Genomic DNA, 13757 nt, shown 5'->3' with positions numbered 1-13757 from the left:
TGCCCCGAGCGACTGAGCCGTTTGCCACTGCATTCCGACGGCCCAGGATGTCTGGCTGACAGCTATACGGTTTCCACCTTCTACCTTGTTCCCAGACTTGAGTCTGTGATTTCTTCTCACACACGCAAGCATACAACAACAGAAGCAACATCAAAAGGGCGGGGATTATTTTAATCAATGGTGGGAGTTGTAAACAGGTGGTCATACTTGGCATACATGAGATGAAATAATATTTTTAGAGAAAGATTAGAAAAAGCTGGATTGGAAGAAGTCTTAAAAAAGAGGGGCCTAATATCCAAAACGCAAGAGCTACAGATACAGGAAAATGATGCAGTGCCTGCCGCTGAAGAGTCTTCGTTGTAAGTACATGAAGCAGCCAATGTGGAAGCGTTAAGTAATTAAACAATAAAGCAGCTGGAATATTGACTTGCTTTTTCTCGAACTGCCGTCTATTTCCAGGAACGACCAACTGGTGATGAAATAAATTCGAAATGATTTAAAGAAAAGGTACCATAATTATCAGAGAAATGCGCCGCACTTCATCATAGTTTACTCCTGATCTTTCCCTTCAGTCATTCAAGGGCTCTTCTCGTATTAGATCTACCTTGATGCTCTGTAATTCGCTTTCTACCTATATTTTCCTTCATTCATAGGTCGTTCATTCCTTCAATACGTGGGTTTGTTACCCCGTTCGTTGCCAAGTTCTGCTCTCATCATCATTCATTATTTCTCTTTTTTTTATCTGAAATCTGTAAGGTCATTTGGGTGCCTGCCATTTCAAACTCCTCGCCAAAATAAAAAAAAAAATAAAAAAAAAGGCGCTCGACGTCAATAAGGATATAGCAGTATTATCAATTTTAAAAAAGTACTGCACCATGAGAGAGAGAGAGAGAGAGAGAGAGAGAGAGAGAGAGAGAGAGAGAGAGAGAGAGAGAGAATGATGAAATTCGAGCAATAAAGCCAGGCATTGGGGCACATTCAGCTATTCGGCACTTTAAACCAGGAACATCTACCCAAGATATAATACAGCCCAAGTTAAAAATCAAGTAATTAAACAAAATTTACAGTAAAAACAATTTTCTTTAAAAAAGCCTTTGTGTCAATATTTCCATCCTCGCCGTATTATTACCTCGTTAATGGACCTACCATGCAGTGAGTTAGTTATTCTCTCTAGATTAAATAAAAGTCAATCAAAATGTTTCGATGTTAGGTCGCTTTACATGAGTTCCCTGTGTCTGTCTCCACTTTGTAACAAATACTTACTGGTAACCTACGTAAGCCCCATGCGTAGCCTCATTAAGACTGTGCTGGTCCTCTTACCAAGGCGATCTGAAGTATGCCAGTTCTTACTGCCTAGTCGGATGACCTACAACTTAGGACTATTAATTAAGGTATCGCAGCTACCTTCCACTCATTTCTAATGCATGAATAGATCATCTGCTTAAAATCTTCTTATGGGACATAAGTAATCGAGCCATTATGTAATCCTATAGTCTTGTTAGTAACCCTACCCACTCTCTTCGTTTCCATCTACCCCCACATTTGTGGCACCCTGCAAAAACTTCTCGATACCTTGACGTAATCACAGAAGGACCAGCCAATCCTGCTCTTCTCGTCAGGGTGGTAAGAGAGCATCAACCGTTTTGGTGTAGATAAAACACTGCTGGAATCAGGAAGCAACACAAATAAATTTTCACTAACATCCTGAGTTAAGGACATAGTTGACAGCTTCTCTTCTACCACTGCGCATATTTCTGCTATGAAGATGGAACAAAAAAATAAATAACCCCCTCCAGCAATAATAGCACATCCGTCTCCATTATTTACTTAGATCCATCAGTGCATTCATCTGGCCCCAGTGCTGACTAGAGTACTTTATGCAATTCCATATAATTTCACTGGCATTGTGCTTCTTCCATCCAGCAGCTAGGTATATTTTAATAAGAGTTTTGCATCAAGGTGCTTTAGGGTAAGTCATCTGAGCAATTGTCGCTGTCTGTATACCAAGCTCTTTATTTCCTTTCCAATATGTACCTCCAAAAGTTTAGACAGACGAGGTTTATTTGCTGCAAGGGGTCTAAACATACTGATATAAATATTAGGATGTTAAGGTTCTGGAGAGAGAGAGAGAGAGAGAGAGAGAGAGAGAGAGAGAGAGAGAGAGAGAGAGAGAGAGAGAGAGTGATGGTGGAGTATTCAATGAACGGCAGACTATGACCGTGTGTTAAAAAAAAAAAAATAAAATAAAATCGTCGCAGCCAAGTCTATTAATCCAGTTCAAACGCAGAAACGAACCCCGCCGGCGATGTCTACCATTTTGATTTCGAAGCCAGCAACGGACCCCCCCAAAAAAAGCTTCAGGATCACTTAGTTTTTACAAGAGCAAAAAACTTCGTTTTGTTGATCAATGAGAGGACTCAACAGTGCAATGAGTATTCTCCCTGCTTCAATTACAAATTGGAACGAAATTTAACATCAGACGTAAAATGGGTTTCGTAACACTGCTTTCATCGAACAGCCTTTACTCTTACATTTTTCTTGTTTCCCATTTAACTGAATAAACACATACGAGCATGAATGTATGAATGTGCAAACACAAACATACGCAAGCAAAAACACATACATACAAAAGTCAGGTCACAGAAAATTAAAAACATTTTCGTCTCTTCCGCCCCCCCCCCACCCATTGCGTATGAGCTTTTCAAATGTAGCTCTTTTCTGACTGTCTTGGCGTTATTTTTCTATGGTTTCTTTATTTGCTTCCGTACCAGATGAATACAAAACCTATAACTGCTAAATTAAAAGTGCAAACACATTTCCTATTTGGCCTTTATTATTCTAAAGTGCACTATAACTTCGGTAACCTTCTTTCCTTTAAAATTTCCTTTACTTTCATTGGTTTTTCGAATCATAAAAAAGTGGTGTAAAAACAAAAGCATTCCCAAGCATAGAGAGAGAGAGAGAGAGAGAGAGAGAGAGAGAGAGAGAGAGAGAGAGAGAGAGAGAGAGAGAGAGAGAGAGAGAGAGAGAGAGCATTTAATAGATTCCATTCCAGACCAACTGCAATGTCTGAGCTCCACAACCAGTGATTTGGTATTTACTCCAGTTAAACAAATATGTGTCCACCCTCCCATTTGCAGTTCAATTTGATGAAACAAATTCCTGGCTCCCTAAAAACTCACTGGATTCACGGTATGCAAGTCTGAAATTATCATGAGCACTGTCATCAAAAGATTTTAGAGTTTATCCGTACCTAAAAATATGTGTGTAGTTACAGTATATACATACATACAAACAAGCATACACATAATATATATATATATATATATATATATATATATATATATATATATATATTATATATACTGTATATCCATGTGCATGTGCAAGTACAGTACATATACGTATGACTGTGTGGGGGCTTATACTTTTACTTGCCCACAACATAATTTACAAATAACTTGAATTGCTCCCAGACAGCAGCTGCCCTTGTCTACTCTCGAGGATGCATTGTTCTGACCTCCTAGGAAGATTACAGAATATTAGCTGCCCAACGCAAAATCTAATATTTTAACGGTTCGTCGCATGTAATAATATTCATCAAAATACAATCGTGCGTACTATGATAGGATGCCTAAGAAAATGGTGCGAATACCTGCACAGTACCTGTAGAATGGTCCCCTTCCGGAGAGGTATTGGATTACCTTGTCAAGAAGCAGAGAGAGAGAGAGAGAGAGAGAGAGAGAGAGAGAGAGAGAGAGAGAGAGAGAGAGAGTATTTGCTCCAGATGTATTTTGCTTTCTATGGATATTGGTAATTTCAGATTAAGAAATCAAAACAGAATAAATATGGGAAGAGACAAATAAATAACTGTAATAATAAGGAGAAAACAATCAAGTATATGTCAAGCAAGCGACAGAATATACATAAGCAAACAGCCGACGGCTTTTTCTCTTGGCTAGACATCTTACCAGATTGAAGATGATAAAACAAAACACAAGTAAACCAAACTTGATTTCTCTCGGAAGAAAAAAAATCGAATACTCTCCTATAAAACTCCAGTTAGATCTTCACTCCAACAAAGAGAGAGTAAAAATATATGGGTTTTATGAAACGACCCAACAACAACAACAACAACAAAATCGCCCGGAGAGGAAGAGACTGGGGCCTATTTCATCTGACCGGACCCACTTGAAGTTGTTGGGGGGAAATTGCACGAGAGAGAGAGAGAGAGAGAGAGAGAGAGAGAGAGAGAGAGAGAGAGAGAGAGAGAGAGAGAGAGAGGGGGGTAAATAATCGACAAGTTTCTGGACCATTATAAACTAACAACTGGTCTTTGTGAGACACGAAATAAGTGGCAGAGAGAGAGAGAGAGAGAGAGAGAGAGAGAGAGAGAGAGAGAGAGAGAGAGAGAGAGAGAGAGAGAGGTAAAAATCTCAAAATTTCTGGCCCCCCCAAAACTAACAACCGGTCTTCGTGAGACACAAAACAAGCGCTCCCATCAAAGTTGATCGAATATACGTCAATGGTCAAGAGAAATCGATCCGAAATTGCCTTCGGCAAACTGATCTGCTGCGTGAAGAGGCATCTAACAACTGTATCCTCCTTTCCACGTAGGTTTCTCAAACAGATGAAAAAATAAACAAAAATAAGAAAAACAAGCAAACGAAGAAGGTCTTTCATTCGAGCACCACAGGATATTGCAAGGTGTTTTATTACAGACGGTACGTAGGAGAAAAAAAATAAGATGGAACTAGCTCGAAATAAATTAAAATCCGAGAAAATTTTTTCCACCACAATTATTCATCTTCAAGATGCGAGAATATCTCGGTTACTCTTTGATGCTGACTTCCCTTTTTTCTCCTTTTCCTCTGGGTGGAAAAATGGAAAAGTGCTTCTCCTCGGTCGAGCCGTTCCTCATTCACCTCCTTCCTCTCTACGCCAGCGGACAACCAATCATTTCCCAACGCTCCCCCCCCCCAAACCCCAATCTACTAGAGGCACCGAAGCGGCGATGACGATAAAATTCAAATGCCCTCAGAATAACTGTTTAATTCGTTTTATCTAAGGAAGAAGCCCCTAAGCCCATTCTCCTTAGTTTATTCTCAATTTCTCTATGTGCTGTCCTTCCGCAGTTATTTTCTTAAGGACACACTGCTGTTTAAAGGGCGTATGCTGGAGGTGGTTTCGAAGAATAATATCACTTGCTCTCTCTCTCTCTTGATAAAAGCTAGAGGTGGTTCGGGTTGATTCTGTTTCCATCACGCGCTCACATTCAACTACTGAATATTATCTCTTCCCCACATTTCCACATAGATGATATCAAGTGTTGACAGAGTAATATAGTCAGAGGATAAAAATGGATATGGCTATTTTTCAATGTCGGAAATCCGGGAAGAACAATGGTGAGAGTATTGTGAATAGTAACACCAGCAAGAAGTACCAGCATCAAGATAAATCCTAGCAGCGAATATTTAACATTAGCCTTCTTTAGTAAATTAAACACTTCATCTCTGTAGCATGGTGCAGTGATATTCACAAGCTATAAAATGAAGAAAACATCAACTTACAAGGAAGACACTAAAAATGCCACAGAATTCACAAGTCATTTACTTACTGATGTTAATTAAATGCTTACTGGGAAATATTTATGCCGGAAAATGCGTTTATCATCAACTGCAGGTTTTAAAGCTTCACAACTGTAAGAGATGTCATATCCTTATTCTAGAAATAAAAGATAATTCAATCTCATACCCTTCCTTCACTTAAAAAGTCGTTCTTGCTACTTTAAGGCGAAATAAGACAACTACTTAGAAGAAGGATCGAAAATAGGGATGAAATACCATTATACAACATACAAAGAATAAATTACATCAATGAATCATAGTGTGGTTATTAAATAACAAAGACCTTTCCACTACCACTTTCACTTATACCTCCTCCCATTACTTTGCGTATTTATACCATAAACTTAAAGTAAATAAGAAACTAAAATGACGATTAAATTTTGCAGACACAAATTAAGACAACCCCATTACGTAATCCAGCCCAATAGCCGTCTGTTGTAAACGAGCGAAGAAGGTATTATTAGTTAAGCAGCGACTTTGTGAAGTGCAGTCATATAAGTAGGATAATCTTCAGCGGCAGTGTCCTTCAGACATACTAAGAGCCACACGAGAACACTTGCGCCTTTCTTAATTCTTTAAACGACTTCAAGAAGGCGTTTTACGCTGAGGGCGCCGAAGGATGAGGATGGGGAGGACGGGAGGGAAGGCAAGGGAAGGATCCCACCATGTCTTTTATTGACGCCGTTTTTTTTCCAAGATAAACATAAATAGTTTTATTGGAGGTTTTCACAAGTCTGCATAAAGCAGATTCTTCACTAATCATGAAGTCTTGAAAAATAATGGGACGATAACAAAAAACTGCTTAAAATAACTAGTTTTAAATAAGGAAACGTTTTCGCTGGATGAGACTAATATACATTAGATGTTTTCTAAAACCTATTGATCCAAAAAATTTCTCTATATTTTCAAATAAGTAAGCAAAAACGTGTAATATTTTAATATCCTTAAGCACGTCTTATGCCAACACACATCTCTGATAATCAGCAGAACTAACCACGCACAATAAGAGGCAAATCCCATTCCACTAAATGCGACGTAATAATAGGAAACCGTGCATCGACATACTCATTGTCGTAATACTCTGCCATCATTCTCGCATACTAATTCAAAACGCAGAATGCCCTTAGGCTTCGCATCACAACACCTGCTTCACTCTCATTTCACTTACTTTGGAGCAGATGTTCCTCCATAGAAGACTGACCACGAGACGACGCAAAGACTCCTTCACAATGGAGCTAATTGTAGCGAGTTTAATCTCAGTTTATGCTTGAACGCGCTCTACATGATACATTAGCAACATCGGTGGCTAATATACTCAAATGGAGGGGCATGTACTGTATGTGAATCTTAATCATAACAAACGAGAGAAAGACAGACAAAAACAGAGAAGGATAAAGAGTGCGAGAATATTTTTGGCTACCGTAACTTGACCGCTATTTTAGTTATTGTTGTTGGTACAGCTGCTCCCATCATACTCACACTCATTAGCAATAAACAATCACTATTATATTTTTAAAAAGTGATGATTTTTCGAGCAGTATTTTAGCTGCCTGTAAATAAGAGGATTATGTTTTTAATGAACCTTCCAACAAACTTAAACACGCCTCGCTAAAATCTGCCCAGTTTTCCATATTATCATTACTCATTTTTTTTATTTTATGCCTATTCGTGTCCCAGTCTTACCTGTTACAAATTATAACTGTTTAACAAACGTTAGATCTGAAATAAAGACGGGTTGGAAGTGTGAGCAATAGACTGAATGAGATTCACGAAGCAGTGTCATAAGGGCAATCGTTTAAAGTTTTATTAAAAATTCGAAAGCTATACGGAGTTTGAAAGCACCAAAACAGAATACTTACAATAACTTTGGCACTAAGTATACTTTACGTACACAGCTAGTATCTATTCATATCTAGTTTAACACTAAACAAGTTTGCCTATAAACTGAATCTGTTCGGATGACGGGATATTTACCAAAATTCAGGATGAAACTGAAAATCATATAATTGATTTTCAAAATTACGGCAAAGTTGTTTCATCTTACAAAAAAGGTTCATCGGTTGGAGCCTATTACAAATGGATCATTACTGCTGATGTTTGATATTTTTTTAGAAATGTTCTAGCAAAATATAAATATAAAAAAATAAGGAGCCCATACCTCGACAACCCTCGTCTTATTAAGATAAGTTTGCTTACAGAAATATTCCTCAAGTAATATATATATATATATATATATATATATATATATATATATATATATATATATATATATATATATATATATATATATATATATATATATACATACATGTATATCTTCTATTATTATCTTCGTCAGCCACTGTTTCTCCATTCCATATTCTGACAAAATAATCTGATTAGCATGAAAGGTTTTATTTTATTTTCTGCTAAAATCTTATTTACAGTGATTTCAACAGAGCCCAAGGCTTTCCATCTCCTAAATTTCCTTATTACTAATTCCACTTTAAAAATCTTATTTATATATGAATAGAGGCGTATACGTTTCCTTGTTTGCAGAGGAGCACTTGCAGATAAATATAAGCGTAAAGGATATAATTCTCAAAATATCCTCATCACATCATCTCAAGTCTCTTGTACCCAAAAAATGATGTCTGGTAAAGTGATACCAGACAAACTGAAGACTTATACAGTTCATGTATAATTGGTTTCTCGTTATGCAGCCCTGAAAATTCTGTTGTAACATCCTGCAGTTTTCCTACTGCGGTTAAAAGAGTACTTATATAAAAAGTCTTAAAAACCTTTTTAACAATCAGGTCTCGTTTCTGATTAGGAAAAAATAACCCAGACTATCGCATCGTATTTCGTTGAGAGAGACAGAGAGACAGAGAGAGAGAGAGGGTGTCAAGCTATGATCGTTCAATGTTCCGTGATTTTCAAGCTGATTATCTCTCAAAGATGAGGTACACTTGCGTTTTCTTTACCTTAAGCGTAAAACAATACCTATCATCAGCTCATCTTTACTTCGAGATGGCGTCACACAGCCAAAACATAAACGAAATTAAATACGGACATCAATAAACAGAACGGAGAAACAATTCAAATAGATTATCCTAGAATGTACATATATCCAGTTTTTCAGGTTCCAAGGAAGAGGAATCGAAAATTAACACAGAAACAACATCGTCAATAAAGAGCGTGGGCTCGAACATTAAGAAAGAAACAACATCGGACAACAAATAAATACACTTCTAATTACAAAAATACACGTTGGTAGATAGTCTATATTTTTCTGGCATTGAAAAACATAAAATTCATAGATACACAAAAACTGAAATATTTTGCAAATTGACGAAAAAATTCAGGAAATAAGCAAAACGAAAAACAGATAAACAAAACAACCCGTAAGGCTCATCACAACGAAAATTAACTTTAGCATCTACACAAAACAAAACAAATCGCAATACTCGAAAATCACTGCACAGGGAGCGAAAATTTACTTAAAAATTCCTGCATCTGCCGGAGTCGACAATAAAAACTATCAACTCCTTTAACTTTCCTCACAATTCACTAAATTACTATCTGAAGCAGAGCATGGTACTAAACTTGATTAAAATCATAAGCAACATAATAAGTGCCCATGCTAGAGATGGCTGACTCCGAAACAGTTTTTTCCAGTTTTTACGTTCGTGGGAGATTCTGCCTGCACAACTTTCTTTTCCATGCTGGGCACCTTATCAGTGAATATCTATCGTGCCCAGTGGTTCTGCTTTAATTGCCCCGAAAGCTTACGACGCACAAGAGCACAAAGCTCGCAATAGCTAACAGGGTTATTACTTGTGTTCAATACCGTCCTTGGGCCAGCTGCCGTGTCCCATCCACTACAAGGAGGCATTAATGCAAGGTGCTCCAACAAACAGCATCATCATTTTAAACTAGTTCAAAAGTACGGCAGAGAGCAACTTGACCTGCTGCAACGTCTGAGATATTTAAAATATCTAAAAAATTGTAAAAAAAAAAAAAAAAAAAAAGTAACACCATTAGCCAATATCCTCTGTATAAAGTTACTTTTAAAACAAACTGTAACTTAAATCAAGTAATGATAACATTTACCATTTTGCAAAATGTTTGCAAGATATATAAATAAATAACTAAAAATAAAAAAGGAGCCAAGGAAAGAACTCCAATCTTAAGAAGAAGAGGATTTTACTCTTATTAAAAGAGCCATACCAGGCATAAGAGCAAATCGATAAGTAATTTCACCCTTAATTAGGCTTGAGGCTGCTAAGCACAATACCTTCGCCCAAGTTGTAGACCACCACTGAAGACTTACTACCAGGTGCGTATATATACTTTTATATACATACATACATACATATATATATATATATATGATATATATATTTTATACACACACACGCTTTATATATATATATATATATATATATATATATATATATATATATATATATATATATATATATAAATATATTGAACATGGAAGATATTCTAAAAGATCTTAAATATCCCAGTACGTGAAAATCTCAAGACACTATTCAACCCATTTGGGAATACTGGCAGTGACTGATGTGTGGTGTTTTTCCTCGTCTAGAGCCATCCACTCTTAGGAGAAACAAAGTAATGTTGAAAACAAAAACAGAAGTAAAGAAAGAGGGAGAGACTGTTCCAGTGCCATTCTGTACGTCTGACAAGCTTAATCCAAGTCGACAGTACAATATCGTTTAGGACTCCCCGAAATCAGGTGCAATTCGCGGTAGGGCTGAATGCATTATGCGGGGTTGAGAACTTTTACGCTGTTCTTACACACTCGTATAAAAGCTATAGGTTTAAAATGCGCATATAATGGAAGTTTTAACCTCAACAACACTTTTAGTCTCTCTCCTCCCTTTCTATAACTAATTTTTCTATTCATGAACACACACAAAAACATACATATATACACACACACACACACACATAAATAAATAAATAAATATATATATATATATATATATATATATATATATATATATAATATATATATATATATATAGATATATATATACAGTATATATATATATATATATATATATATATATATATATATATATATATATATATATATATATATGATTACAATCACATTAGCACGTGATTTGTTTATTACACATCACCACATGTGAAAAAATAAGAGACTGAGTGTAAGTCCGGACCGGTTTCAACTTCGTTCTTAGGTCAACAACCAAGAAAATAGTCAAAACCGGTCAGGGCCGACACCCAGTCTCATATTTTTTCATCTGTGGATATATTTATGTATATGTACACGCACACGCACACACACATATATCTATAAAGACCAAATCCACGAAGGAAAGAGAAACAACGTCTCCCTTTCCTTCGTGGATTTTGTCTTTATTTATATATTCATCATGTTCCATATTGTCGTGATTCAGTTATACATACATACATACATACACACACACACACACACACACACACACACACACATATATATATATATATATATATATATATATATATATATATATATATATATATATATATAAACCCAGAAATAACTCATTATTAATGTCGAAATTCACTAGTCACTGCTCCCAGGAATAACTAGCACATAAGCGAAATTATACAAATATACAAACCATAGGTTCGACGACCATTTCTTATCTCTCTAGTACCATACCAAAACAATATAGGTTCGAATCCTGGCCGCTAAATATGCACTAACATTTATAATTCCCACTGAATGTAAGTTATTCCAAGGCATATGAATTAGGTAGTAATGAAATATTTGTGGTTTAATATTTGAAAGTTACAAATGTCACGTAAAATTAGTGACAAACATGCATATCCATAAAACGTTAAAAAATACTACTATACTCGGCTATCATGGTGTGAATGGAATGATTTCGATCCTGAGTACAAGTCCTCAATTCGGTATAATGTATAACGAAATCGAAATCAAGTTTTGTCTCTGCTGATGGCAGAGTGAATAAGTTACTGTCCACCACTCACATCAGAAAACGGAACAGATTCAAATCCTATTCAGTGAACGAAAGTGATTTTGATATTAATAAGTTCCTTGCAGCTGAATATTTAAAGAAAATAAATTTATATATATACATACATACATATACATATATATGTATATATATGTGTGTGAGTATGTATATGTATATATATATATATATATATATATATATATATATATATATATATATATATATATATATATATATATATATATACTAAAACAAGTTTCTTCCCTAGGGCCACCTCGTCAATAAACTGTCGTTTATGTGCAAACCATATTTCTTCCAAAAGTCCCTCTTCTCTCTCAAACTATCTCTTCTCACCTGAAGTATCTTTCTTCTCAGGGAACACTTTTCCCTGTTAATATCCCCCCTTCAAAAATATTCTCTCTTAAACTCAAAATATCCTTTCTAAAAACACAACATTTTAAGAGTAGCTTTTCATAAAATATATTTCTTAAATATGTCTTCCCCCCATCTAAACTCATCCTCTTCAAAATACTTCCTCAGAATGTACCCTCTTCAGTACATCTTTACTCAAAATGCACACCTCACTATATCTCTCTTCTAAAAAATGTATCATTCCTCAATAAAGCTTTCGCCATACAACATACCTTCCATCTTCAAAATAGCTCTACTGTTGCTGCCGTGTTGCAGCGACGCCTATCAGCCATCAACCCCAAATGCCCCTTTCCCCTTCCTTCCTCGTGTAAGTTCTGGTGCTATTCCCCTGCTCACCTCTATGCAGTACTTCCAAAGCTTTTGATCGGCTTAGGGACGGTGAATAGGCATCCTATGGATGGGACGGAAGGTGGTGCTGCAAACGTGAGACCTCTATTACAATGGCCGAAAACCTATTTCGGCACCCATTTTGTTCATTTATCAATTCTTGTGTTCTTTTTTATTTTTCTCTACCTTACTTTACTTCACTGTCTAAGAATTAAATTCGCAGAAAATAAAACAATGAAAAATTCATCCACTTGACAAAGTGAAGACTGCAAAAGCGCTTGCTTGGAGGACATGCCATTATTTTCTCCTCCGGGCAAAGACTTTAGAATTTTCTTTTTGCTGCGTACACCCGGGAAATAAAAAACGACAAAAATACAAAAAATAAGAAAAAAAATGGTCGCTCAAGGCTTCTAAATTTCGTAGGGTATTATCCTTCCCATCGTTATAAAAGCTGACAAAGGCGATGTCTTTCTTTCGGGGGAAGCGAGAACTTCCCACCGACCTCCCAGAAAGAGACAACGAAAGAGAGAGAGAGAGAGAGACAGGAAAATTGTTCCTTTATATTCGACTTAGGACTTTTTTATATTTTTTCCCAATAACGAAAAAATCAAACGGTGAGAATCTATTCACGCCCTCCATATATCTTTGGCAAAGGCAAAAGCTCAATGGAGAGGAAAATAGTTCACTAATTACTTTGTCTTACCCTCCTTGAAAATCTTTTTCCTTCCACTAAGTGGGATATTACTTATACACGCCAATTTTGATTTGAATAATTCTCTCATTTAACATTATAAACACACATAATATACTTACATACAGATATACATACATACACTTATACATATATATTATATATACTGTGTATATATAAAGTGTATATATATATACACACACCTATATATATATACAAATATATAAATATTTATATATTTATATATGTGCGTGTGTGTGCGCTCGCGCGCGTGTGGTCATTGTGTCAATATTATGCAGAGCAAATACCTAAAAGGAAAATTTGGGCCACATATACCTTTCCTTGTACTGGTCGGATTCTTTTACCTACTACTTGATTGCTATGGCCTCTCGTTATCCTGTGTTCAATAAGAATAATTGACAGGTGCAGTACTGCTTATACTTTCCCTCTATCTGCATTTTCCCTAGGTATGGTGATTCGGGTCTCAAGCTTTCCATGGCCATCACTCACAAACGATCTGACCAGGCTCAAAATTACGCAGCTCCAATGGTGCCATAACAAATAGGTTACAGATGTTGGTAGGCATCGAGAGTGTATGCGTTGGTGAATTTTGGGATAATCATTATCATGGAACCTAAAGTCACTAATGTTAATACTTGGTAACGCAAACAACTCTCAACG

This window comes from Macrobrachium rosenbergii, chromosome 21, assembly GCF_040412425.1.
Source record: "Macrobrachium rosenbergii isolate ZJJX-2024 chromosome 21, ASM4041242v1, whole genome shotgun sequence".
NCBI lineage: Eukaryota > Metazoa > Arthropoda > Malacostraca > Decapoda > Palaemonidae > Macrobrachium > Macrobrachium rosenbergii.
Note: the sequence above shows the minus strand (reverse complement) of the source record.